Source organism: Amblyomma maculatum, chromosome 5 (genome assembly GCF_055883805.1).
Source record: "Amblyomma maculatum isolate TAMU_Amacu chromosome 5, ASM5588380v1, whole genome shotgun sequence".
Classification (NCBI taxonomy): domain Eukaryota; kingdom Metazoa; phylum Arthropoda; class Arachnida; order Ixodida; family Ixodidae; genus Amblyomma; species Amblyomma maculatum.
In genome coordinates this window covers 68,150,139-68,176,644 of record NC_139348.1, presented here as the reverse complement: position 1 = coordinate 68,176,644, position 26,506 = coordinate 68,150,139, and the positions used below count along the sequence as shown (strand labels likewise).

Sequence of the window (26,506 nt, the reverse complement as noted above, 5' to 3'; positions counted from 1 at the left end):
AGTGTGGAAAGGTGCTCTTTGTTAAAAAAAATGGGCAGGTTGGTTGGTGCGCCCCCATTTCGAAGGAGGGCGATCAGTTAAAAAAGAAGAGGAAGCCCTGAAAATGTACGAGTATATTGTTCGACTGCGGTGCTAGCCACCCACCCCGGAGCCTAACGAGGGGACGGGACAAGAATTGGAATTCATGTCCTGCTCCCGCCAGCTATACACCGGAACTACAACTCAATACGACGTAACTGAGGCTGGTTAGCAACACAAGGTTAACCCTTACCGCCCTGAAGTAGGAAGAAACAGAGAAGGTAGAAAAGACACGACAGTTGTAAGAAAGAAAATAGGAGAGCAAAAGATGAAGGGGAGGATAGGAAAACGCGACTGCTGATTTCCCCTTAGTGGGTTAGTCTGGAGGTGCCGTCTGTGGGAAGCGTGGGGCAAATTGGTGTGTTGCCTCTGCTGAGAAGCCTTAAAGGTCCAAACCCAGCATCGCGTCAACCACTAGGATCCCCTTTTTCCCAGACACTGCGATGCCATGCAGGACTAAGCTTGAGTGCTCCGGGTCCGTGGTTGCGCACAGTACACGCAAACATCTGCTTTAGCAGATGCCCCCTGCGGGGGTTGCACCACTGCATATTCGGCAATAAATGTCCGCTGACTGAAAAATGAACTATTGATGTTCAATTGCTCACATCAGACCATCGCTTCGTATCACAACGCAGACCTTGCGAAGTTTAGCCTGCAGCCCCAGCCTGGTCGCCAGGAGAGGTAATCCCGCTTTGCAGCAGCAATTCATCTCTATTCACAGCCATCTAAGTACTTCAAATATTTCTCCCTGTTCCTGTAAGCCCCTAGTGCACATTTTTGTAACACAAATCTAACCCCGAAATGGAGGAGATGTGACTGATAGCCCACTCTAGCGCCACAACCATTCACGGCGGCCCCACCAAAGCCAAGCGCCCAAGTGTAGTGTGTTTGCAAGGCTCCAGTGAGTACACCGATTTGACGAAGACATTGTCACGTCGCGGGGCGTCATGCTCCAATAAATAGTAAAACCTTGGCTTGAGCTATATTCAAAGCCTAGGCTTTCTCCACCTTAAGGCCTGGGAGATGCGCTCAGAATTGTATAATTACCTAATATGTGACGTCGTTCACTCCAGCACCACACGACACCGTAATATACTGTGAGTAAAATCTCTGGTTCTTAGTGCTATTCAAATCCTCTGCCAATTTCCTGGGTGCTCGTCGATTCCGCAGGCAACGTGTAGTTCACACACACAAACACAATGAGACGTAGGATAACGAACTTGAAGTAACACGGTGAAACTAACTTTATATGACACAAACAAAAGGTACAGATACGCCCGCCCCCCTTTGCTTTCTAGAAAGAACTGGGAGCTAGTAGAAAGCCATCGTGTAGAAAGCCAACAACCCCAAAAACTACCGAATGATTTCACTTCGGATCCAAGGTCACCCTTTCAACACAACACTTATCCAAGCCTATGCATCGACCACTACTGCTGAAGAAGCTGACGATGAGAGATTTTATGCGGACCTACAATGCCTTTTATACCGCACCCCATCATCAGACGTCGTTTTTCTCATAGGAGACAGGAATGCTAAGGTCGGGAGTGAAGAAATATCCGGAGTTATAGGCAAGTTCTGTCTTGGCGAGCCAAATGAAGCTGGGCAGAGGCTAGTAGAGTTTTGTCAAGAGAACAACCTGACCATAGCGAATACTCATTTTAAACAGCACAAGATGCGCCTGTACACATGGACTTCACCGGACGGTCTGTACAGGAATGAGATCGACTATATTCTTTGCCGGCAGAGATGGAGGGGCGCTATACAAGCAGTAAAAACGAGGCCTGGGGCCGATTGTGGCACCGATCATCAGCTTCTTGTTGCCAAAATTAAGCTTCGATTGAGGAAAACGCAGAAAACTAGAAGGCATTTCAGGTATGATCTGGATCAAATTCCATTAGAATACGCTGCGGAAGTGAGGAATCGATTTCAGGAATTAGATCTAGAAGACAGAGAGCCCGAAGAGGTGTGGACTAATGTTCGTGATATAATACAAGAAGTTGCTACTAAGGTAGTTCCAAAGCAAAAGAAATGCAAGAAAGCAAACTGCTTATCTGAAGAGGCTTTGCAAATAGCTGAGGAAAGGAGGATGGCAAAAGTTATGGGGGAAAGAGAAGGATACAAGGTTCTCAATGCGGATTTTCAGAAAATAGCAAGAAGAGATAAGAATGCCTTCCTGAACATACAGTGCCAAGCAGTTGAGGACAACGACCAATTAAGGAACACAAGAGCTCTGTATAAGACAATCGAAGATATCAAAGGAAGCTTCTGTGCTAAGCTGGGCGCGATAAAGGACAAACGAGGCAAGGGCCTCACTGAAGCCTCAGAGATAAAGAAGAGGTGGCAGGAATACACAGAAGAACTGTACAAGAAGGACCCGACTCTGAAACCCAACATAAGACGGTTGTGGTTACTGATCTCGAGCCGGGCATACCGAAGAGTGAAGTTGAATGGGGCTTAGCCAATCTTGCCAAGAACAAAGCTAGCGGAATTGATGGCATTCCAGCTGAGTTGCTTCAAAACCTCAACCATGACGCTGTTAACATTCTGCATACATTGTGTCAGAAGATTTGGACAACCCTGCAGTGGCCACAGGATTGGAGGAGGTCAGTTTACATCCCCATTCCAAAGAAAGGCAGTGCCAAAGATTGTTCCAACTACCGCACGATCGCGCTTATTTCGCATGCTAGCAAGGTGATGTTGAAAATCCTCCAAGGTAGGCTGCAGCAGTATGTGGATCAGGCGCTTCCGGACGTGCAAGCTGGGTTTCGCAAGGGCAGAGGAACTAGAGACCAAATTGCCAACCATCGCTGGATCATGGAAAGAGCAAGAAAGTTCCAGAAACTCATCTACTTCTTCTTTATTGGTTATGCGAAAGCGGTTGGCTGCGTAGATCACAGCAGATTGTGGCAAGCTCTCCAAGAGATGGGAGTTCCACTTCACCTCATCTGTCTCCTCAGGAACCTTTATGAAGGGCAAGAGTCCACAGTCAGAACTGGGCATGGTCTTACTGATTGGTTTCCGATTGAGAAAGGGGTGAGGCAAGGCTGCATAGTGTCGCCCTGTCTATTTAACCTATATGCAGAGTGCATCATGAGGAAGGCCGGTCTGGACGAGTCTTCAGCTGGAGTGAAGATTGCTGGAAAACGTATCAACAACCTTAGATATGATACCACTTTAATGGCAGAAAGTGAAGTGGAACTCAAGAGACTTCTGATGCGCGTACAAGAAGAGAGTGAGAAGTTTGGGCTTAAACTGAACATTAAAAAGACGAAGATCATGGCGTCTTGCCCTATCAAGTCCTGGAGCATCAATGGACAAGAAGTGGATGCTGTGACAGATTTTCTCTTCTTGGGCTCCAAGATTACCTCGGAAGGAGACTGCAGCCAAAAATTAGGAGTCGCCTGCTTCTAGGAAAGAGAGCAATGGTTAGCCTTGGCCGCCTAGTAAAGAGCAGAGACATTAGTCTGCCAACCAAGATCCGTATAACTCGTGCTATGGTCTTTCCAGTTGTGATGTATGGATGCGAAAGTTGGACTGTGAAAAAGGCTGACTGCCGAAGAATTGACGCGTTTGAATTGTGGTGCTGACGAAGACTCTTGAGAGTTCCTTGGACTGCCAGAAGATCAAATCAGTCGATATTGTCGGCCATAAACCCTGACTGCTGATTGGAGGCTGAAATTCTAAAGTTAAAGCTCAGCTACTGTGGTCATCTGATGAGAAGAGAGGAGTCGCTGGAGAAAGATTTGATGTTGGGAAAGGTTGAGGGTCGCCGGAGAAGGGGTAGGCAGCGAACGCGATGGTTAGATGGCATCCTCGAGGCACTGCAGATGAAGTTATGTGAGTTAGGAAGATAGTGAGAGACCGGAAAGCGTGGCGTGACATGGTCCATAGGGTCACGAAGAGTCGGACACGACTGAACGACTGAACTGAACTGAGAAAGCCATCGTCAGCGCTCGCGGCATTCTTAGTGAGAAGTAGGGCCAGGTCCTTGCGGGGCGGGGATGCAAGCGTGAGTCAGCCCAGGTTGACGAGGGCGAAGAGGCGTAGCGCGGTGGCCGAGTTTGCGCAATAGGTCGCGTCGTCATATGGAATCTGGTCGAACTTTCCATCGCCGCTTTCTGCGGCGCTCGCAAGATAGATCCCGTAGTAGCGAAACTTCCATAGACCCCATATGGACCAACTGAGTGAGGCACGAGTTTATTTTAACCGCCTGGCCCTCTGCGAATGGTTCCAAATACTAGTGCTAACAAAAAAAGCATGACATCACCGTGACACATGCTTGGCGCGGATTTCGATTTTGGTTTTCTCTCGTAGACGCGACACACAAGGCCAACGACGACGGAGACTGAACGATGCTCGGCCAAGTCGCAAAAATTGACCCCGTAACTGTTGTGGAAATTTAGTTTGTCAGAGCATATGATAGGTCATTTAAGGCAACTCTTGATGTTGAACAGGGTCTATTCTTAGCCGACTTGGCCAAGCATCGTTCAGACTTTGTCGTCGTTGGCGTTGCATTTCTGTGCTGGTGATGAAAAACCATGCAGCTTTACACCGCAAGTTACATCCACGTTCATTCTTCAGGCATGCACTGGCCTGATGAGTCAAAAATGCGCAGCAGTGCTTGCATACCACGAACACGCGAAGGCAGAATGGAAGGCCGGAGAAGCAGCAGCATAAAGGGAAACTGCAGTGGTTTTCAAACTTGCTCACCTTCCACTGTACTGAAGTACACTCATTGTTGGTCCGGTCTGTAACATGATTATTGCGAAAACACCAGAGCAATCGCCGATTGAAAGCGCATCGTTCAATCTTCCCGCGGCCCGCGACGGCGTAAGAGAGGAGGCGAATGAAGAGAAAAACCTCACCCGCGCCGGCGTGCATGGCGTCATCGTGTGCAGAGGCCAGGCACTCCCAGCAGCCCGAGTGCGTTTTTAGCCGATGTTGTTGCTCGTGTTTCGAGGATGCGGAAGTTCAACGTGCTGCTTCAGTTGAACACCCGTCCCAATATGCGATACTATTGTACCTTCGGGTGTACGACCACCTTTGGCAGCGACGATGTCAATTTGCACAAGTTCATACAAGACAAAAAGCTCCGAGCGCAGTGGGTGGCTTCTGTGAAAAGGGAATAGTTCACGCCGATCATATTACTGGGCAATGGAAACTGCAATAATTGCTGAATTTAGTATGTTGTATTCTGAGAGCAGCTGCAATGTGTCTAGCTGGCAGAGTATTTTCTAGCAATATATAAACACCTACTGTGAAAGAACATAATGTCCTAAGCGAAAAAACGATTGTTCGCGCGAAACAAATCGCACACGAGCAACGGGAATATACCCGATTTTTTTTTATTGACCACGAGCGAATTTGGGCAGTTCCCGTTCGGAAGGAGAGTTTCCACCAGCAGCTACGAGCCTCGACTATTTGTTGCGTCAAGCTTCCCGCATAGTTACCACTCGAGCATAACCATGCAAAGCAATATTGCGAATATACTGCTGTGGATCTGTGCTCATATGAAAGCTAAAATAGCATATTCCACTGCCGCATTCCTATTGCAAAAACTAGTTCCGCTCGCTCCCAGCGCCCCAGCGCCATACCTGATTATGGGCCCAGTATGACGCCGGAGACTTGGCGTACTGGGACGCGGCATACTGGCATGCGCCCCACTGGTGACCCCGGTCGCCCGGGGAAAAAAAAAACGCCTCGGATAAAAAGGAAAAGCTGTAAAGTAACGAACCACCTACATTACATTAAAGGAAGCTAAAAAAAAGGCGAAAAAAGAAACTGCGACTCGAACTTGGTACCTCTTACTCCGTAGCTTTCTACGCTAACCACTCGGCCATGGCGAGTTTTTGGTAGTTGTTTCCTGTTAACAATGATATTTACAGTGAGGCAAAGTCAACGTATAATGCCACAATGCGATCTAGCAAAAGTAATGGTTCGCAGTTTCAAAAACGCTTTAGGTTGGCCAGTTCACTCAAAACTGGCATCCATTCAGGTTTCTCACTTTGGGTATTATAGATGTCGGTCAGGTTGTTGATGCTCTAAAAGAAATACTCCCTCGCTGAGAGAGCATCCTCGTCCGCGTGTCTCATAGCCATTCTCGTTTTCCATGCGCTGTGGAGGCACAGCAACAAGAATAAGTCATATGGCACACCCTCTTGATTGTGGACTAGCAGGAAATAATTTCCAGTCCTCGGCGTGGCAGAGAATAAAATAGTTACCTCGAGGATGTTGCTTATTGACTCTCGGCCACGCCGAGGACTGGGCATCGTTGAAATATTTAAAAGTTCAAAGTTCAAAGCTTATTCAGAAATAAATAATTCATTTGATTATACACACAGTTACAGAAAGAGGTCCGAAAGTTTGACACTGTCATATGTCATAATTGTATTTATAAGATTCGGACATCATGTTTCGAAGTGTTCAGGCCATTGCTGCCGCTCTAAAAATTACAACGTCTTGACCATTGGAGCTTGCTGCCTGCTCTCAAAACTTGAAATTAATGTTCTTGATGCCTATGCGCGCTATTTTGTGCCCTGGAATCATTTTAACATGTAGAGTTTGGCATCGCTGCAAACTTTACCAGCGCCGGTTATTCGGTGGTGCTCTGCTACCGTGGGCATAATTGTCGCTTAACACGGAGCTGTAGCACAAACTTTGAAGGAAAAAGTGCGACCAAGCGTCAATACCGACATGCGCAGCAGCGAGGACAATATTTTACTGGCAACTAAATCTTGTTTGTATGCAAACATTTCGGGAAGCGATGCGATGACCGAGGGCTAGGCTAATTTAACGCAGAGCTGGATGGAGCTCAAAAGATTGAGAAACACGCAAAATATTATGCATTGCAGGCGCTGTATGTTTGCTGTTTCTGTCATGGGCCCATCGCTTTGTAAAGTACTTTCTTCCTTGTTTTATTTTTTTCGTTCTGCTGTCTATACTTGGCCGCTGTGCAGGCTACGCTCTATAATGCGTAGGCCATTCGGAGCCTGCGAGTGAGCCCGCATTGAACATTTGGTAGGAATCATTGTGTTATACCCGTGTTACACGGGTCGTTTCTAACTGACGTTCACATAAATCAGAGTTAAGCGTTTCAACTGACGTTGAACTGAACGGCAGTAGACTGTAGCTACACGGAGCATATCACGAACCTAAGTTGACCCTCAGAATCACGTGATCCCGCTATATGCAATCAATTCATACTGAACAAAGTGCTTTATTTTTAATTATAAATTACTTTGTACAATATTTGCACCCTTTATATTATTAAATTGCGCATTTTGTACGCGTTTTCTCTTTCCAGTATGCGACAAATAAACTCGACACAAGCAAAGTCAATCCATATGAGGAGCGTCTGGATTCGCTGCTTAATCGCTGTTTTTTTTTGGTGCTACTTTGCGCGCTTGTGTTTTGACACTCGTTGGAATAGTTAAATTTGCAGGCTGGGACTTGCGCTAGCTAGGGCAGCAACCTTCCGTGCGATTTACAACGCGCAGCGGTTGGAAGTGCCGCCGACTCGGTCGATGTGGCGCGTCCGCTGACAGCCATCTTGTCAGTTGACTGGTTCAACTGGGAGCGCCGACCTCAGTTGAACTGAGCAGCAGTTGAGATTTAAACTGCAGTTGGCGCTGCCATGTAACATCGCTAACTGCCGTTCAGTTCAACTGACCGCCAACTGAAAGCCGTTGAACACGCCCGTGTAACAAGGGTATTAGAGTGCCCTCAAGATAAGCTGTAAAGTTTGATATGCATGGTAGCCCACATTATTCAATCCCAGTATTAGTTGTACAAAATTGTTAGTGCGTCATGAGATATCAGAGGCGCGGCGATCGTGGGCTTTTTCGAAACGCTCGAAACGACCTATCGAAATATGGAAACTCTAGAAGATACTGCCATCGTTTTCTTACAGGTGCGCAACGACTTCGCAGCAAATAGCACTTACTTGAACCATATTGTTCATCTGCACCCCGATGGTATATTGCGAGTACGCTGTTACCGTGTTGGCCCCTGAGGGATACTAACTGGGACCCCAGCGCACATTGAGCGCTTCTCCTAGTGTATCGTAGATGCCAGCGGCACACCTAGCGTCAAAAAGCTAATCACAGCGTTTTTCTCCCATCGTACTAGTGCAACAAGTGTCCTCCCGTCACTGCTCCAGTGATTATCACAGACTTCCAGCGCCCCCAGCAGATCCAGTGCGAAACCAGCGCGAGAAACGTACTGGTTTCGCACTGGAAGACGCTGGGAGACGCTGGTTTTTGCTACGATCAAAATATGTGGAACATGCAGTCCCGAATCATCGGTCTCACCATGTCTCGAGAGAACCGAAAATACTCTACACCAGAATCAAGAATACACTGAGTACTCGGTTCGCACGAAGCAAGCCAGGCAGCAAGCAAAGATCTCAACGGGTTTCGTCACTTCTCTACTGGGCAGAGCGTTAGGGATGCCTGAATCTGCCTCCGAGTCGGAAAGGTAATGTTAGAAGCGCTTGGTCGTAGAAACGCTCCCACACATACATCTAATTACAGCTAATAAAAACTTATGCAGCTTTGCAAAAAGCCATTCTACATGCAAGAGCTACATTTCGATGCCAGTAGATGCTGATGGCTGGCCTTCGCTTCGTCGATGCTGCGTCGTTTGCGGCCGTTTCTGGCGCGTATACATACGACGAGACCCGGATAGTCACTTTACCCAGTCGAAAAAAACTACAGAATCTTGTCAAAAATACGACAAAATGTTCTGTAGTTCTGTCGTAAACGTCAGATTTTTCTGTAGTTCTGTAGTACTTTTCTGTATTTCTGCAGTTTTTCTGTAGTATATTTCTGTTGTCTATAGTTCTGGAGCACATCTGTGTTGTAACTACAGAAATTTCTGATGTTACTACAGAACGCTCTGCTGTCACAACAGGTTGGCGGTCAAAAACCGCACAGAAATTCTGTCGTAACAACAGAAAATTTTCTGTAGTTTTTTTCCGATTGGGTAGCGTCGCGCAACAGGTTTTATAACGTAGCTGAGAGCTCTGACGGCTGCGATCTACATGCAGCGTAGCCCAGGATGCATATCGGCAGCGTCTCGGGTCCTCACGTCTACGTCACAACAGGTCGACCAATCGCAGGCGGCGGCGCGGCCCGCGACGTGTCGTGAGGTGCTGGCAGTGCCGGTCGCATATTTTAACTACAAAAAAGACAATTGGCGCTTGTTTCTGCTTAAATTTAATTTGATAGTCGAGTTCGCGGCGTGAGAAACTGTTATAAGCCATTAAAAGCTCGATTTCAGCAAGAAGTGTTGCAGTGTTCCTTTAATGTCAGCTCTAGGGCGTGATCAAGCAGCAACATGGTGCAGTAGATTGAACAGAAGGCCTTAGAACAAAATTGAATATACAGCTCCAAAAATAACACAAAGTAGTATGTCGCGTCAGCAGTACGGCGTAGCCTAATGATGAAAAATACACATACCAAAGCGCGTACTGTTAACACATCTTTTTTTCGTGTGTATAGGTTTTTACAAGTTAAATTGTGCACAACTCTTTGCCCACAGAATCAGGGGATACAAGTGAAGGAGAGCCCGCATGGAATCGAACGCGTGGGAGCCTCCACAACAATTAATGACAGCACTCTGTACAAACACACTATCACAAAAAAGCGTATTGTATTTGGTGGAATGATCTGTTTACAAACAGCGGTCAGCTTGCATACATCATGCCTAGGCAGTAAGATTCCTATCAACCCAAATATTACGCAACTGAAATATATACATGCCACAAAACAACCCTTCACTAACAACCGCAATAAAATTTCGGACATCTGAATATAGACCCAAATACTTAGCCTTCGTGCCTGTGTGCTGCCTTCGCATGAGCAGCCAGGTAACAAAACTTGGGCTTCCTCTAAATCGCTACCGAATGAAGCCTAACTCACATGGAGAAGGAAGGAAAACATTTCATCATATACAGCACCGCTGCACAATGGCAATAATGTTCTAATTTTTCATCAAGGATGAATCAAAGAAAGGGCTTGACCGATATTGCCTTTAGACACAGGTCTCTCAATAAAAGCCTTGAAAAGACAAAAAAGCAAAAACGTGTTCTAATTAGGTTCCAATGCCTCTAGTTATAAACACCAGTGCCTTATCGCAAATATTCTACCCTGCATGGTAGAGTATTCCACGAGGCCTTCAAACGTATCGAAAGGTATGTTGCAGGACGTTTTCTGCATACATCTCGTCACAGATTATAATCCGTGCACGTCCAATTGCCGAAAACGAAGCTTTTTGCTTCTTACTAGTTCATATAATTACAAAAAATTTATTTACAAGAAAACACACCTTATACTGGAGCTGCAGACTCCTGACTTAGGTTCACATTAAAAACTGTCCAAATTATCCATAGCCCTTTTGAGATGAAAGTAAAGGTCCAGGTAAATGCTTTGTTGCAGCTGCTGAAAAGGCAATCACAGCGTTTAACGCTGCTGAGATTCAACCAGTGCATGAACTGAAGACTATACAAATGTGCTTATATCATTTACTATCTCGGCCAAGGTCCTCTGGCGACGTCGTTGTGCGGGCTGCTCAAGTTTCTGGATGCGCTCTTTAGGCATCTGGTACTTCTTTCGAGGCTGGGGATGTTCCTGGTGGTAGAACGGCGGCCAGTAGAGGAAGTTGCAGTATGCATTAGAAGTAATTGAAAGAAATGCGTGCCAGACTGCATAACGTCTGAGGTGTAAACCGAGTAGACACATTGACCGACAACGTGAGAGGTTGGGCGAGGTGGTAGGTACTCATGGTAAACGAGCACGAAAGAACAAACACGGAAGAGAAGACAGCACATCACAAACACTTGCGTTGTGCTGTTTTATCTTCAGTGTTTGTTCTTTCGCGTTCGTTTAGCATGAGTACATTCGCCGAACCTTGCCGCTACCCGTATATCACATGCAGAGTTTGCATTTGTCAAGGTGGTAATACGGTAATAATCACCTTTGCAAACTCATCAATAAGAGTAATAAAAGGAAAGTAGACATTCAAAGAAACACTAATGTTAAGTTCTATTTGAGCACTACATTTAAAACTACTATGAAGTCCCAGAGGAGCAAGTGTATTCTATCAATGTATACAATGTATCAATGTAAACTTCTTTTGACATATTCTTTTAATGGAGTCACGTAGATCATGTAAAACTATGGTTCACGCGCCTACACGACAATAACAACTCGAGTTAATTCATGCAGTCAGTGATGCAATTATAATGATAATAAATGTGGCGCAGTAACCGAAATGAGCAGGAAGGTTGTGCAGAATGCCACGCGCTCCCAGAAAGGCATTTAAATGCTCGCTTGCTCACCTTCAGAGTTAAAATTCCAAAGCGACATAGCCAGGCCGTTCGATTAGGGTATTTTAAGATGTCCTTTTAAGCGATTAGTGTCGCAGGCAATGGGTTTCTGTTCCCGTTCAGTTCCAAGTTACGCGACCATGCGATGGGCCTTGGTTCTTGCGCCGAAGCATTAGAGAATGGGCCATCGCTGCCCTACACGCCTCACAATAAGAGGAGGATTGCTGGGCTTTTTTGCCCAGCCGTATCGAACATTGACTAAAGGCCGCGACTTTACGTCCGACAGAACACAGTCTACATGCACACTTCCTGCTCACAGGCCTTGGATGGCACAAATGGCATTCGCAGCTGGTTATAGTTCTTGTAAAACAAAGTTCACAAGCACTTTTCGTGTTCAAAATCACATCACTGCATGCAAAACTTGCGCGGCAGGTCTCGGTTTCCAAAGTTATGCACGTATCAGATTTCATGATGGTTAAGTCCGGCAAGTGTTCTTTGCTCACTTCGCTTGTCACTTTCTGCTCACGAGCGCACACACTTTCATGCAGAGGCGAGCGGGCCGCTCACGCCCTCCGGCCCCACGTGGCTCAGGCTCTTTTGGCAGTTTTCTTTCCGTCCTGCTCTTTAGAGCCAGGGGGTTGAGACGTATCGTCTGACTCTCTTGTGTTTTTGTTTATGCTACCCACTGCCAGCTTATCCTCGCGCTCGGCGCTCGCTGAGTTGTGAAGTGTTATTTGTTCACAGTTGCGAGCAGGGGCTAATTCCGCGCCTATCGTTGATCCGATATTCGTAATTCCGCCCGCTATTAAGGCCGCTATCCTGCAAACCGTATCTGCTATGGTCAACGCATGATCTCTGATCCCGGCGATCGCATCGCTCGCGATCATTGTCAGTGATTCGTCAAGTGTGGAGCTCTGTTCTTGATCAGCGTTCGCGCGTGGTGCCGCTGTTACGCGCCTTTGCTGCATTCGACGTGTCATAACAACTTTTTTCAAAAGCCGCAGCTTTAGGCTCTTCGATTATGTCGTCTATTTAGGGTATTTTTTTGATCTTTCGCTGCCACGCGTTTTGTGGTGCCCACGTCGAAACGCTGACACACTTGTAAATTTGAGCGTATGCGGGCAATTCTACTGCTGAGGCTTCCGCAGTTGTTTTGACGTGGTTTACTTCGCTGGTCGGCCACCCGCCGCGCACGCCGACTGAATCGCACTACTAGGCGAAGGTCGTCTCCGGCGGCTATATCTCGCGGTAGCATCGGGCGGCGCGGCTGCTTCGTCACCTGACACACTCCCTACAAGTACTGTTCGGGGCACCTATTTCGAAGCTGTCTTTTTAGTTTCTTCTGCTTGAATACCTGTTTCGATTGGGCGTCCCCGGGGCTCTTGTTTTATTTCTAATAATCTAATTCCAGCTTGAGCCTTTCGAACTTCTGCCTCAGTTATCGCTTTTTGGGCATCCAGTTCGTGGTTTCTCACTTCTGCCGCAATATCTGATTTACAACTCAGCTTCTATCTTTTTGATTTCTACTTTGCCTTTCGTGTTCGGATTTCTCATCTCTGTACCTCTCGTTTCGCCTCTATCTTTCGAAGCTTCACTTCGTCCGTACTTTTCGTCTTTGTTACGTAATCATTCCGTCTCAGTGCAGCTCTTACGGATACACTGGTCCATTCGGAAAACGCTGACTTTCTAGTGTTCATGTTTACTGATCTAACTAAACTTCACCACCACACCCCTACCGTTCCAAATGCCTGACCCACGTAAACCAACGGACGCAAGAAATTCCGCTCACATGAGCAACGGTTGTGCCTTGCTCGCCGCGTCGCTGTTCGCTGTGGGGCACTTCCGACAGTCGCTGCTTCTGACCGTCACCGCTGGGGGTCCTTGGGTCTTGCACGCGTCGATGAAGGTCTTACCCCGAGCGACCGGGAGCTTTCGGTACCTCGGCGACGGTTTCTCCTTCCTTGCCGCGTCGCTCCCCGCTGGTGAGCACTTCCCCTCGTCGCTGCCTTACCTCGTCACCCCTTGGATCTCTAGGTCCTTGCACGCGGCGAAGCTCTTCCACTCTGAACGACTGGTAGACTTCGGTGAGTGCCGATAACTCTGCGACTGCTCGAATAACGGGCTGGGCTTGCGGAGTGCTGCAGTTGCCGAATCGTACTGTCGAAGACAACGAAGAACCTTACCTTTACTGGAGGTCGAAAGGTCCAGCGAAAGGCGCGCGAAAGGTGCGGCGTGCGAAAAAATTGTTTCTGACGCTACAAATATAACCGACGCGGCCGGCACAGCGACACTTGGCGCGATCGCAAATGAAGACAAGCTCGAACATTATTCATTATTCAATCTTCTCTTCTGCTTGAGATCACTGCAGCCACCCGCGTAGGAGGAAGGCCTAATCACGTCACGCTTTGCTATTCTGCGCAATGAAGACATGGGGTTAGCTGCTATAGCAACCGCATGTTTCGTACGTCATATACCTTATACGTATTTTTGGCCGCTTTTTTCTTTTGTGTATGCTTTAATTATACTTCGTTTCTAAAATTAACAACTTTTACACACTTTCTCATAGCGTTCACTCGTTTGCTCGGCTCTTTCTTGTCCAAGCACGTCTATTTCTGTTTTTATGACATCACACGTTGACAGCACGCACTGAGGTCACATCGACGTCCTCATAAATAATGCTGACTGAAGTGAGACACCACGTGATCGCTTTGGACATCAACATAACCCTTCCTGGCTCTGTCGACACCTAATTGACTTAATAGACTCTAAATATTGTTTTTGACTGCACATGAACCATTTTTGTTCCTTCGCGAAATTGCTTCATCCCATCCTGCATCGACTACAGACATTCGCTTTTTCTGTCTTTTTTCACTTCGATGCAATCCTGATAACAATTCTGGTGAAAAACTCCTCAAACATAGGCGCTTAATGCTTACATTTATTAACGTATACCATTTTGCCATCCCACGGTCATATAGAAAAACGTCCTATTTTGTACCATTGGGCTACCAGATGTTTAAGGGTGAAGCAAAAATCTTTTTAAGAACCCCTGCAGTACGTCGTAGAAGAAAACTGCGCCCCAGCGGACCAAAAAACATATTCAATGTTGTCACACTTTTTGATAAAACACAGTGAATTGCCAAAGCCTCTAAAGTACCTCCTTTTGTAATTACACTTTAACTGCAACGTCTCGCTATGCAGCTGAAAAATAACGCTGTGACTGGAATAGCGGTTATGAGGCTTGTTATCAACTATCTTAACCACGCCGAGAAAATTGCATCTATTTGGAGGGTACTATCTAGGTTCGCATGCGTACCATGAATGAAAAAAGCCAGTTCACATTCACAGGCGCATCCTTTGCGAAATTCGTATTGCTATGAATGAAAATATTTCTTGCAGTCTCGAAACTGCACTTTGTTTTTTCTCACAAAGAAAAAATTCCAGAGAGACTCCTAATTCTACTTCATTATACTAGTGAAAGTCGGTCCGTAGAGCTCCTTTCTGAACCTTGAATCTCGGAGTTTTTCGGTGTCTTGGCGAGCGATGTGTAATTCTTGCGTAAAAACGCAGAAAGACGGCGGAGGAGTTACAAATGAAACTTAACTTTATATAGAGTAAAAAACAGCAATAAAAGCGCATGCGCACAATAGTGAAAATAACACAGTAGCCGGTGTGTGTGTACAGCATCTGCCACTGTGACCTTGTAGCTTTCTCAAATGTATGGTATTTCACTTGTAAGACAGTATTTCTTGCCATTGTGTGCCACATTTTCCTCAACTTCATACTGCAAAGGCAGTATGGGCCAATTATTTCGCACAACATCGTGCTGGTCCTGCTCGCACGCTTACATTAAACCAGACCAAAAGCGGCAAATTTGTGTGGTTGCAATTGCACTGAAAACCTCTCCACATTTCACACCCAGAACAGGACAGAGTTTATGACTGCAGGAGAAAAATAGCTGACAACTGCTGTGGTTATATAAACATCTCTATTTGTCAACAATACAATAACGAATTTATGTTTTCTGTTTCTGAAATTGGGGAGTTTGAGTATGGACATTCTGAAATTCAATTCGAGTAAACTCGTCGGGAAAATGCATTGCAATATCTATTCTACAACTGGGTGGGCATATATTACAAATGATGAAAAAATAAAATTTTGAGCATCATCTCAGCCTAACATTTGCACATAACTGAAATTGTACAGAGACTAACATCAGAATGAAAATTGTGTTATAAATTTTAAGCAGCGTTGTACATTTCTCGTGAAGGCTTGGTATGAAACTTGTCAGAGCTGTCATCGCGACAGAATGCAGTAAACCTCGAATAATTTGGGTTTAAATATTCAGAAACAAAATCTGCGATGTATAAGAAAGCTCTGTTTATTTAGTGTGCCTCAAGAAATTGACAGAAGCACTTTGCATCGCAGTCATTTTATCTGATGCACTCTAGCGCAATTTTGTCTAGGTTGCAAATTAAAGCGTAGTGAAAACGACATATATTCCGGGTTTGTTAAGCACTTCATTCTTCGCACATTGTTGCACAGGCCCTATTTAGATAACGGCCCGGTCGCGTTTTGAGAATACTTCATTGCGTGGTCTAAGCGGTCAAGGTGAAGCGTGCAAGCGGTCAAACTAAAAATATTTGGAACATTTATGGTATTTATAGAATGTTAGCACTATGTACAAATTCTAATTGTCAATTTTGGCAACAGGAATCGAAATGAAACCAACATTTCATTTGTAAACGATTTTTCATACCCCCATATAAAACGAAAACCGCCTATCACGCAGTACGTCAATATGTCGCCGTTTTCAATGCATGAATGTCGTAGGCATGTGTTATACTTGAGCTGTTGCTAAGCGCATTTTTAATGTAATGCTTTTACTGTTAGTATTTGTGCATGGCTGATAAATAGGTTCATAGGCATTGCCCTGAGTGAGGGGCACATTTCTAGCGGTTGCTAAGAATACCATGTAGTAAAAAGGATGTAGTGACGACTCCTGTAATCGGGAGAGTGCAAGCGTGGTAGAGATTCAAGAGGTTTCTAAAAACAGGGGCTAATAATGTGTAGGTGTCAATAAGCACGCGTGCATGTGCATAGCGTCTTTGCTGTTTTGAGCCGTGTGCTCTAATGCACACTGTTTACATGACCACCTTGTACGCAGAGGATGGTTATTCTCTTCGCGAGTAGAATAGTTAAGGGACGCTTAATTTTTCCTGCATACTGCTGGGGGGGGGGGGGGAGACGCAGTAAGCTTTTGGCAACGTCCGCAGCCAGAAATAATTTGTGGATATGTATCGCGGTTAAGCATAAAGGTAGAACGAGAGGAATAAGATGGTTTACACGGTATGAAGGAGCACTGAACAAGGGTAAATGGGTTACGCCTCAGTTTGCAGGTCGAGCCAACGTTTCGACAAGTGGACTTGTCTTCGTCTGAGTGAAGACAGGTCCAATTGTCAAAACATTGACTCGACCTGCGAACTGAGGCGTACTCTATTTACCCTTGTTCAGTGCTCTTTTATAGCGGTTAAGCATAGTTTTACGAGCGTAAGGCGCATGAATACAAAGTGCGCAGAATAGTTTACCTACTCGGACCAAAATGCGCATATTTAACGGTGAAACTGCTTAACAAAGCGCCGGCAAAGCAGTGTTACTCTCCAGCCTGGAGGGCAAAAAAAAAACCGCAGATGGTCGAAATTTCCTCTGTCCTACACACAGGCATCTCTCGGAGCAAGATAAAACGCACGATTGGTAAATCACAGACCCTGATAGATAATTCGAAGGGGTCGAAATATCCTGAGGCTGCAATGAAGTGTCTTTCGGTTGATGGTGCGAGGCCACATTATTTGGGCCCAATGTAGTGAGAAGAATACTCTAAACGTTTTGGGGAGAATTAAGTTTAGTTTTTGATAGGTGTTACATTTTATTGTGACAGCATCAAAATAAAATAGCTTCATTCGAATAAAATACTTCAGTACCGATTCACATGGGGCTGACATACTTGTTTTTGGTTTGGTTTGGTTTGTGTTGGTTTAACATCCCGAAACGACTCAGGTTATTAGAAACGCAGTAGGGAAGGACGCCGGAAATTTGAACCAACTGTTGTTTTTTAACGTGCCCTGACATCGCACAGCACACGGGTGCCTTGCGTTTCGCCTCCACCGAAAAGCGTCCGCCGAGGCCGGGGTACGATCTCGCATCCGTGGGGACAGAAGTAGAGCGCCGTAACCACTTCAATACTTGCCTTCGAGAACTGCGGTTAATTGACGCTCCTTAACAGTTAGCGCTGTTACGTTCGATTCAGCAGCCTGGCGCCTTTAACACACACACACACACACACACACACACACACACACACACACACACACACACACACACACACACACACACACACACACACACACACACACACACACACACACACACACACACACACACACACACACACACACACACACACACACACACACACACACACACACACACACACACACACACACACACACACACACACACACACACACACACACACACACACACACACACACACACACACACACACACACACACACACACACACACACACAAACGCACACACACACACACACACACACACACGCACACACACGCACGACCCACCGAACAGCCCTGAACAAGTCTGGTCTTATACAATCCGGTCTGATTAAAGACCCCTTTGAAGTTTGGACTTCGCTCGGACTTTATCGTGCAAGTGGGCCCAGGATGAGCATATACATAGAACCGTGCCGCTTAAGTAACATTCTTCAGCGCGCGGGCGTACGAGATGAAAATGTCAACCATTGCAGAATTCGAAAAGTGGCATATAATAGTTGCTCCAATGTATGGGCTCAAGTGACGCGAAGACAGTGGTTGCAAGGCGACCACTCCAAAACATTTCTTATGCTGTCTCCGCCATAGAGAAAGGATTCGGTAAAGAGTGGACACTTCCATAGGATACAGCGGCCAAACTGACTGTAACGCTCCAAGCTCCCGTGCTTGAGGCACGTCCGCTATCGATTTAATGCGCGGGGTATGAAAGCCGGCATGGGCTGCACCAAGGCACGAATTTTCAATGCTGGTAAGCGCTTTCGTCCTACCACGCCCTGTTCGCGCATTATTTGGGTTCTTTGCATTGTACTATTGTTTGTCTATTTATTTCATTGGAAAATAAAGTTAGGTTAATATTGCTGTTGACTGGCCATCAACGCAGCCCCGTCACGGCCGTTGACAAGCTGCAGTATTGCGAAGAGATGTAAGCTGCATTGTGTAATAAACACTTATTTTTCTAGAAATCGAGGCAAAACCGATAAGTTATCTTCCCCTTGGTGCAAAAAAAGCAATCTGGAAATCAGGCATATGAGGAAAAACAATGGCACAAATATTACAAAAGGCAAGAAAACATAAGTGGGTAAAGAAATGTAGCATGACAGATATACAGACTATTGCAAAATATGAGTAAAAACACATACATTACAATACTCACAATAGAATAAGTACTCTTATTTTATTTTCTGCATACATTCCAAGCAAATACACTGCAAGGTGTCTGGGGTATTAATCCACAGGGGACCATATTGACTTGAGCTTAATGAAAACATATTCTCCACATCGTAATGTGCTTTTCGGTACAAACTTTCCAGCAGAATTACAGCCGATGGTGACGTCTTCAATTTTCAGCAGTAGAATTCCTCAGAAAGTAGCGCCGCTTAATAGCTATATTACCATTGTTGCACTGGACGCAGTGCGAAGGCACCGGCGAACTGCGTTCATCACGCCTGCTAAGGTAGACTGGCATGTAAACTCCAACCAATCTATGAGACGGCTCTAAACCATCTTGCCAAGACAAGCAAGATGCCTAATAGAAGTCTCAACTGACCCCTGAGATGGCTACTGGACGTATATATTATGTCTCGACCAAGTATGCAAGACATTGCCAGATGTCTTGAAATATTTTGTAGCAATCTTGTGGCTCAGCTAATGCACCCACTTTTTTGGGCAACAAGTTGTCTTGCTAGACATCTTGTAGAAATCTAAAAGACAAATAATAATCTGAACATATGTCAGTCTATCAGATAGCTATAAGGCCACCTTATAGACGTCTGAATTAGCACCCAAGACAGCTGCTAGACATTTACAAGAAGCCTTGACAAAGATATAAAAGGCGATTTTATATATGTCTTGGTATATCTTGTACCTGCCTTCTAGCTCAGCTAATGCACCCACTTTTTGAAGTTACAAGACGTCTTACAAGACATCTTCTAGAAATCATCAAGACAGATTCTGAATGTCTAAAATGAGCTCTGGGATCTCCTGCAGTGCTCAAAATTAGTTATTCAATGCTATTTCCAGCAAAATTGTCTGAACTGATTGTGTATTTGTAGAGGTATTCAACACCACTGCCAGACAAACAAATAAATTCAGATGTTATTACAACTAAAGCTGCATTGGTGTCACACATCCACAGCGCTGTTTCACCCAGTAACGATGCAAACTAAACTGATGTACACTTGTCGATCATTAATTCTCGCACACTAGAAGTGTCGTCTAGGTAATGAGAACTATGTTTTTGTTGCAAAGCATGCCACGTTTCATGTGAAAAGCCATCAGTTTGGTGCTCGTTGTAAAGTTCGGTAGTAACTGCACCCATTGCTAGGAAATAACATGGGTAAACTACAGAACTGTTTAATTTCCTCAACATTATGCATTGTAAAAAGACAACATAAAAATCTGACATGTTAAAAGCAAAGAAAGCCACAAGCAACAGTATGCAAATGACAAAATGCGGTTCTCCGAAGTCTAATATTGCACTAAGGAAGAGAACACCAGAAATAGCCAACTCGTGAACGCATTACATGAATAGGAATTATACAAATTATCATTCATTCTCACAGACATTGAAACTGCCAACAATATGTGAGATCTGTACATCTTTTTGTTACAAACATTGCCACACTACACGGTGGACAGCCATCAGTTAGGTACTCTTTGGGAGATTCGGCAATAACTGCACAAGATGCTAGGAAACGAAATGCATAAATTATACATTTGATTTTTTCAATAATGTGCACTGCAAAGTTAAAAGCACAGAAACTAGACATCACCAGTTGTGTGAAAATGACAAGATAATAATGCAGTTCTTTCCAAGCTTAAAATTATTCGTCTACAAAACAATGAAAAAATTAATACTCCAAACAGGAACAGGAAATGACCATAATCAAAAACCGGAATGCACATGCACAAGGGTACTAAATTGGTTGAGTAGTTCAATAAACTATTTATATAATGTTTGTACAAAATAAAACAAAGCAACAAATTCGAACAGAAAAGCTGTAGTATATAGAAAAAAGGGTGCCGACACAAAGGACCATCATCACCAGTGTTGAATTTAATAATACTATATGTGCATGCATGTCAACCACTGAACACTGGTCATACACCTGGTGGAAACTGTATACACACTTCAGCATTAGGCTTGACAAGGAACCCATTAAAACATCTACACTGCAAAAAAGGAGCCAAGACAATGATTCACTGCTGCTGTTCCTGTTACCATAACTAGAATGCATCGAAGAAAAATGCATTGGCTGCATGTATGTCACAGTTACACATTCTACTATCGTAACTAGAAAGCACTGTAAGGAAAAGGAAGCAGGTAAGGGTCGCACATCACTCTACATGAAAACATAGAAAGAACCATAAGCAAAACATTTGCATCCAAGTTATTGTACACACCAACCACTATATTCCATTTTGCAAGCTGTTTGCAGCTCTAAAAAAGATAAGGGCAGCATGGATCAGCCATGATGGCACATGCCGCCCATAACTTTTGTAGTGCGGCAAACAGCTTGCAAGGAGTACAGAAAGCATTACAAAAAAAAAGTTTAGGGTTGCACATGGTGCTGATATTTACATTCTGCTGGTATAAAATAAGGAAGTTAACTGCTGAGCTAGTTGGTTTTCAGACATAAAACATGCTATTTAGCATAACACAGTAGCACATAAGACAGAGGACACCACGAGCACTTACTACAGCTGTTCAGCGGAGAGCAGCCGATATATAGGGCCTATTCAGATGAAGCGCCCGAGTACAAGGCAACATGGAAACAGCACCAATATTAAAATAGGCATGAGAGAAATTTCTCTTTAGCCTCAAACAAAAACTGAAGCGTCGCTAACACAGCTCGAACCTGCTAGTTTCATATAAAAGAATTCCAAATTTTTACGAGCCGTCTGTTTGCTTCTACCCAGAATCTCCACATCATGGAACTGCGATGTACAATTGATGCAAGCCCTCATGAAACTTTAGAAGGCCCTTCATATTATCACGTGGTGGTGACCAGGGTCGATGACACAAATGAAGACACAGGCTTGATGGTACGGAAATTAACTCTTTATTGGGCTGACTTGCGCCCGTAAAAGAACTAAGCAACTCGGCGGCGGCGATAGTAGCAAACGTGTTGGTCGATCGTCGAACAAAGAATGCCCGTCACACCCGTCAACGCTCAATTTAAAGGCTGCACAGAACAATCTAGATAACGTCGCAAACAGCTACCAGCACGGGCTAGAACATTGTGGAAAGACACACAAGTGGCCGGAATCTTCGAGATAGATCTCGGTGCATCTTGTCCTACAACAAAACTGATAAAGGTGTGACTCGCGACATCGAGCATTAACAAACAAAGATTGCGGAACTGATACGCAATCCAGAATCAGAGTGATAAGCCTGTATGCCGGCAGCTGTTGAAAAACAGCAAATACTGTTTTGAAGGTTTCGCGGCATTACTCCCCCCTTAAAAAAATCGCCTCGATGTTCCAAAACAAAGCAACTTAAACATAAATACTACAAAGTATAAACACCACAGATTCTTTAACGCGCGTAATATGGCTTCAGTCGTACAACATGTACAATTTCTGAGCGTGCACGCCGCCGTTGTGATGCTGACATTCCGTCGGGAATGACTTCATAGTCCAGTGGTCCGACGCGGCGAATGATTTTGTACGGCCCAAAGTATCGACGCATCAACTTTTCACTCAATCCGCGACGGCGAACTGGTGTCCAAACCCACACTTGGTCTCCTGGATTGTATTCTGCGTGGTGTCGTCGTAAGTTGTTTCGTCGGCTGTCGGTGCGCTCTTGGTCTTTAAAACGCAGCCGTGCGAATCGTCGGGCTTCCTCTGCACGCTGCAGGTAGGCGGCGACTTCAAAGTTGTCCTCGTTGGTTACGTGCGGCAGTATTGCATCGAGCGTAGTCGTGGGCTCCCTGCCGTACACAAGCTTAAACGGGGTCGCTCTGGTCGTCTCATGGACTGCCGTGTTATACGCGAAGATCGCGTACGGCAAGATGGCGTCCCAGGCCTTGTGTTCAGCGTCGACGTACATGGCGATCACGTCCGCGATCGTTTTATTCAGGTGCTCCGTAAGACCATTGGTCTGGGGATGGTACGCAGTTCGTCGATGGCTTCTATAATTGTATACAAGGATGGCTTGCGTCAACTCTGCCGTAAACGCCGTTCCCCTGTCCGTGATGAGCACTTCTGGGGCGCCGTGTCGCAAGAGAATTTGTTCGACAAAAACTTTGCCGACTTCTTCCGCGGTATAATGTGGTGGGGCTTTTGCATCGGCGTAACAGGTAAGGTAGTCAGTAGCCACGATGATCCACTTGTTACCCATAGACGAAGCTGGGAAGGGGCTGAGGAGATCCATCCCAATTTGTTGAATGGGGAGGTCTGGGGGCGGAATCGGATTTAGTAGTCCTGCTGGTGTGATAGGCGGCGTCTTGCGGCGTTGGCACTCACGACATGTCTTCACGCAGTGGGCAACTTCGGCAGGCAGTCGCGGCCAGTAGCACTTATCCTGGATTCGACGCAACGTGCGTGCAAATCCGACATGACCTGCTGTGGGCTCATCATGCGACTCCTGCAGAATTTCCTGCCGGAGGTTTTCAGGCACTATAAGAAGTTGCGCAGTCCTGTTGGGTGCGAAATTCTTCTTCACGAGGAGGCCATTGCTTAACGCGAACGAAGATAAATGTCGCCTGAACACACCAGGAGGGGAAGTGGTCTTTCCTTCTATGTAATCGGCTAGCGCTTTCAGATCGGGGTCTGATCGCTGTTGTTCTGCGAAACTGCTGGCGCTTACCGGCCTCAAAAAGGCGTCGTCGTCATCGTCCTTCGGGGGAGCGTCGACGGGAGCGCATGATAAGCAGTCTGCGTCGGAATGCTTCAGGCCCGACTTATAGACTACAGTAAAGTCAAATTCATGGAAGTCGTAGGCTCCATCTGGCAAGGCGGCCGGAGGGATCTTTCAAATTAGCCAGCCAGCCGAGCGCATGGTGATCGCTTACCACCTTGAATGGTCGGCCGTATAGGTATGGACGAAACTTAGAAGTGGCCAGATGATCGAGAGGCACTCCTTCTCGGTCGTCGAGTAATTAACTTCAGCTTTTGTGAGGGACCTGCTCGCGTAGGCGATTACTTTCTCCTCTCCGGCACTCTTCTGGACGAGAACAGCTCCTTGGTCCACACTGCTTACGTCGGCGATTATTTCGGCCTCGGCGTTTTCATCAGTGGCGAAGTACAGGAGGGCATTGCAGGCGGCGCTTAAGTTCGTCGAAGGCTTCTCCTTGCGGCGTTTCCCATTTAAAAGGTACGTCAGCCTTTGTAAGCTGCGTCAACGGTTCGGCGATCCGCGAAAAGTTTCTGACAAATCGTCAATAATAAGCGCACAGCCCAAGGAATCGGCGCACAGCTTTTTTGTCAGCAGGCGGTGCGAATTGTACGATTGCAGCTGTTTTCTCCGGGTCTGGGCGAATACCGTCATTGCTAACGATGTGACCTAGGAACCGGAGTTCTTCGTAGGCGAAGTGACACTTCTCTGCTTTTAGCGTTAGTCCCGATGACTTGATGGCTTCCAGCACTGTCTGTAGTCGTTTTAGGTGGTCTTCAAAGTTTGACGAGATGACAACATCGTCCAAATATACCAAACAAATTTGTCACTTCAAGCCTGCCAGAACTGTGTCCATTACTCGTTGAAATGTGGCTGGTGGGGAGCAGAGGCCAAATGGCCTCAGCTTGAACTCAAAAAGACCGTCCGGTGGGATGAATGCTGTCTGCTCGCGATCTCTTTCGTCGACTTCAGTTTGCCAATATCCGCTCTTCAGATCCATCGATGAGAAGTACCTTGCATTGCAGAGCCGGTCGAGAGTGTCGTCGATGCGGGGAAGCGGGTAGACATCCTTCTTAGTAATGCTATTCAAGCGGCGGTAATCAACGCAGAAGAGGAGTGTGCCGTCTTTCTTCTTCACCAAAACGACTGGTGCCGCCCAGGGGCTTTTCGATGGCTGGATAACGTCATCACGCAGCATTTCCTGAACTTGATCGCGTATGGCCTGGCGTTCTCGCGGCAATACACGATATGAGCTTTGGCGCAGAGGTTGGGCGTGTTCGTCCGGTATATGCGGTGCTTGGCCAGTGGTGTTTGTCGTACCTTCGATGATGACGAGAAGCACTCCGCGTAGCTTCGAAGAAGACTGAGAATCAGGTCCTTCCTGCTGTGGGTCAACGCCGGGTTGATGTCAAATGTGGGCTGACGGAATAGGTCCGGTGCGTCTTCCAGCGTTTGGTCGTGGAGGGCGAATGCATCTTTGAGGTCCACTAATTCGTCGAGAAAAGCGATCGTCGTGCCCTTGTTGAGATGCCGGTATTTTTCGGAGAACCTTGGTACCAGCAACTGAGCTTGACCACTCCGAAATTTTGCGATGCCTCTTGCGATGCCGACACCTCGTTATAAGAGCCATTGGATATTTCCTTCGACGATGCCTTCAGCGGTTTCGATGTTTGCGCTACCTACGCAGACTGCGATGCTTGATCGGGGCGGGACGGTAAATTCTTCATCGAGGACGCTTAGAGTGATGTGTTGCGTAGACGTCATCGTAGAAGAAATGGCTTTGTGATGACCTTGGATCGCAGGTCGATGATAGCCCTATGTTCATTTAGGAAGTCCATGCCTAAAATCACGTCGCGGGAGCACTGCTGCCAGACCACAAAGCTGGTGGGGTAAGTACGCCCATTTACGGTTATTCTTGCAGTGAAGCGTCCCGATGGAGTAATCAGGTTGCCACCTGCGGTGCGAATCAGCGGGCCATCATAAGCGGTGGTAACTTTTCTGAGCTGAGAGGCTAACGGTCCACTAATGACAGAATAGTCACCGCCGGTGTCTACTAGGGCATTCACTCTGCGACCGTCCATATCAACTTCAAGGTCACTTGTTCGCGTCCTCGCATTGCACGTGGGCCTTAGAGTCCGATCTCGGCTCCGTCGTTTCTTCAGGTCATGGCCGGGGCATACCGTTGTTACTTCGCTGGGCGGTGGTGAAATGGCTGCGTCGTCGTTAGTGGTCGTCGGCGGCGGACGATGTTCGTGTTTTCGCCGTTGAGCAACCTCACCTCCAAAGGTTGGTCTTTTTAGTTTCCCCTGCTGTGAGGTTCTTTTATTTAGATCTTCCGGCCACCTTATTCTGTGGCTTATTTCGAGACAGTAATCTAAATAGACGACCAGACTGACCAAGCTAACAACGAATACTTTTATGTACAGACAAGGACGGGACGAGCGTAGAACGAGCAAGTGGGACGATGACAAAACACAAATTGCCAAAAAGTCACCAAGATGTTGGATGGAGAAGCCGGTGCAGACGCTCCGGGTAGTCAGAGTTTTGAAGGGTCGGTGCAGGAGGGCCTCGGTAAGCCCAGCGGCAGGCTAGGCCACCGGATGGGGCCCAGTGGGGCCAAGAGGCCTCGGGTTGCCTTTCCGCGGCCGATGCTTCAGGCTTCCCCGACGTGCCAGGGGCCCAGCACGACGCCGAACGTCCGTGTCAGTGATGAGCCGCAGTTGCAGCAGCGGCGATGAGCTGCAGCTGCAGCACTCCCAGGTCTGATCACCCGGGACAGGAGGCGGGCCAGGACAGGATGCAGTAGGCTGCCCCAGGTCTGGATACCCAGGTCAGGCCTGGCGGAACACGAACCGCCCGAGCTCCGTGGACGACAGGAGAACAGGACAGGATACGGCCGGCAGGCCCCCGGTCTG

The 26,506-nt window shown here is 46.4% G+C and overlaps 1 pseudogene; it reads right to left on the bottom strand.

Moving 5' to 3' along the window:
- Nucleotides 1–13,313: 13,313 nt before the first annotated feature.
- The window catches only part of LOC146188454 (uncharacterized), a 32,594-nt pseudogene continuing 19,401 nt past the window's right edge, over nucleotides 13,314–26,506 (bottom strand).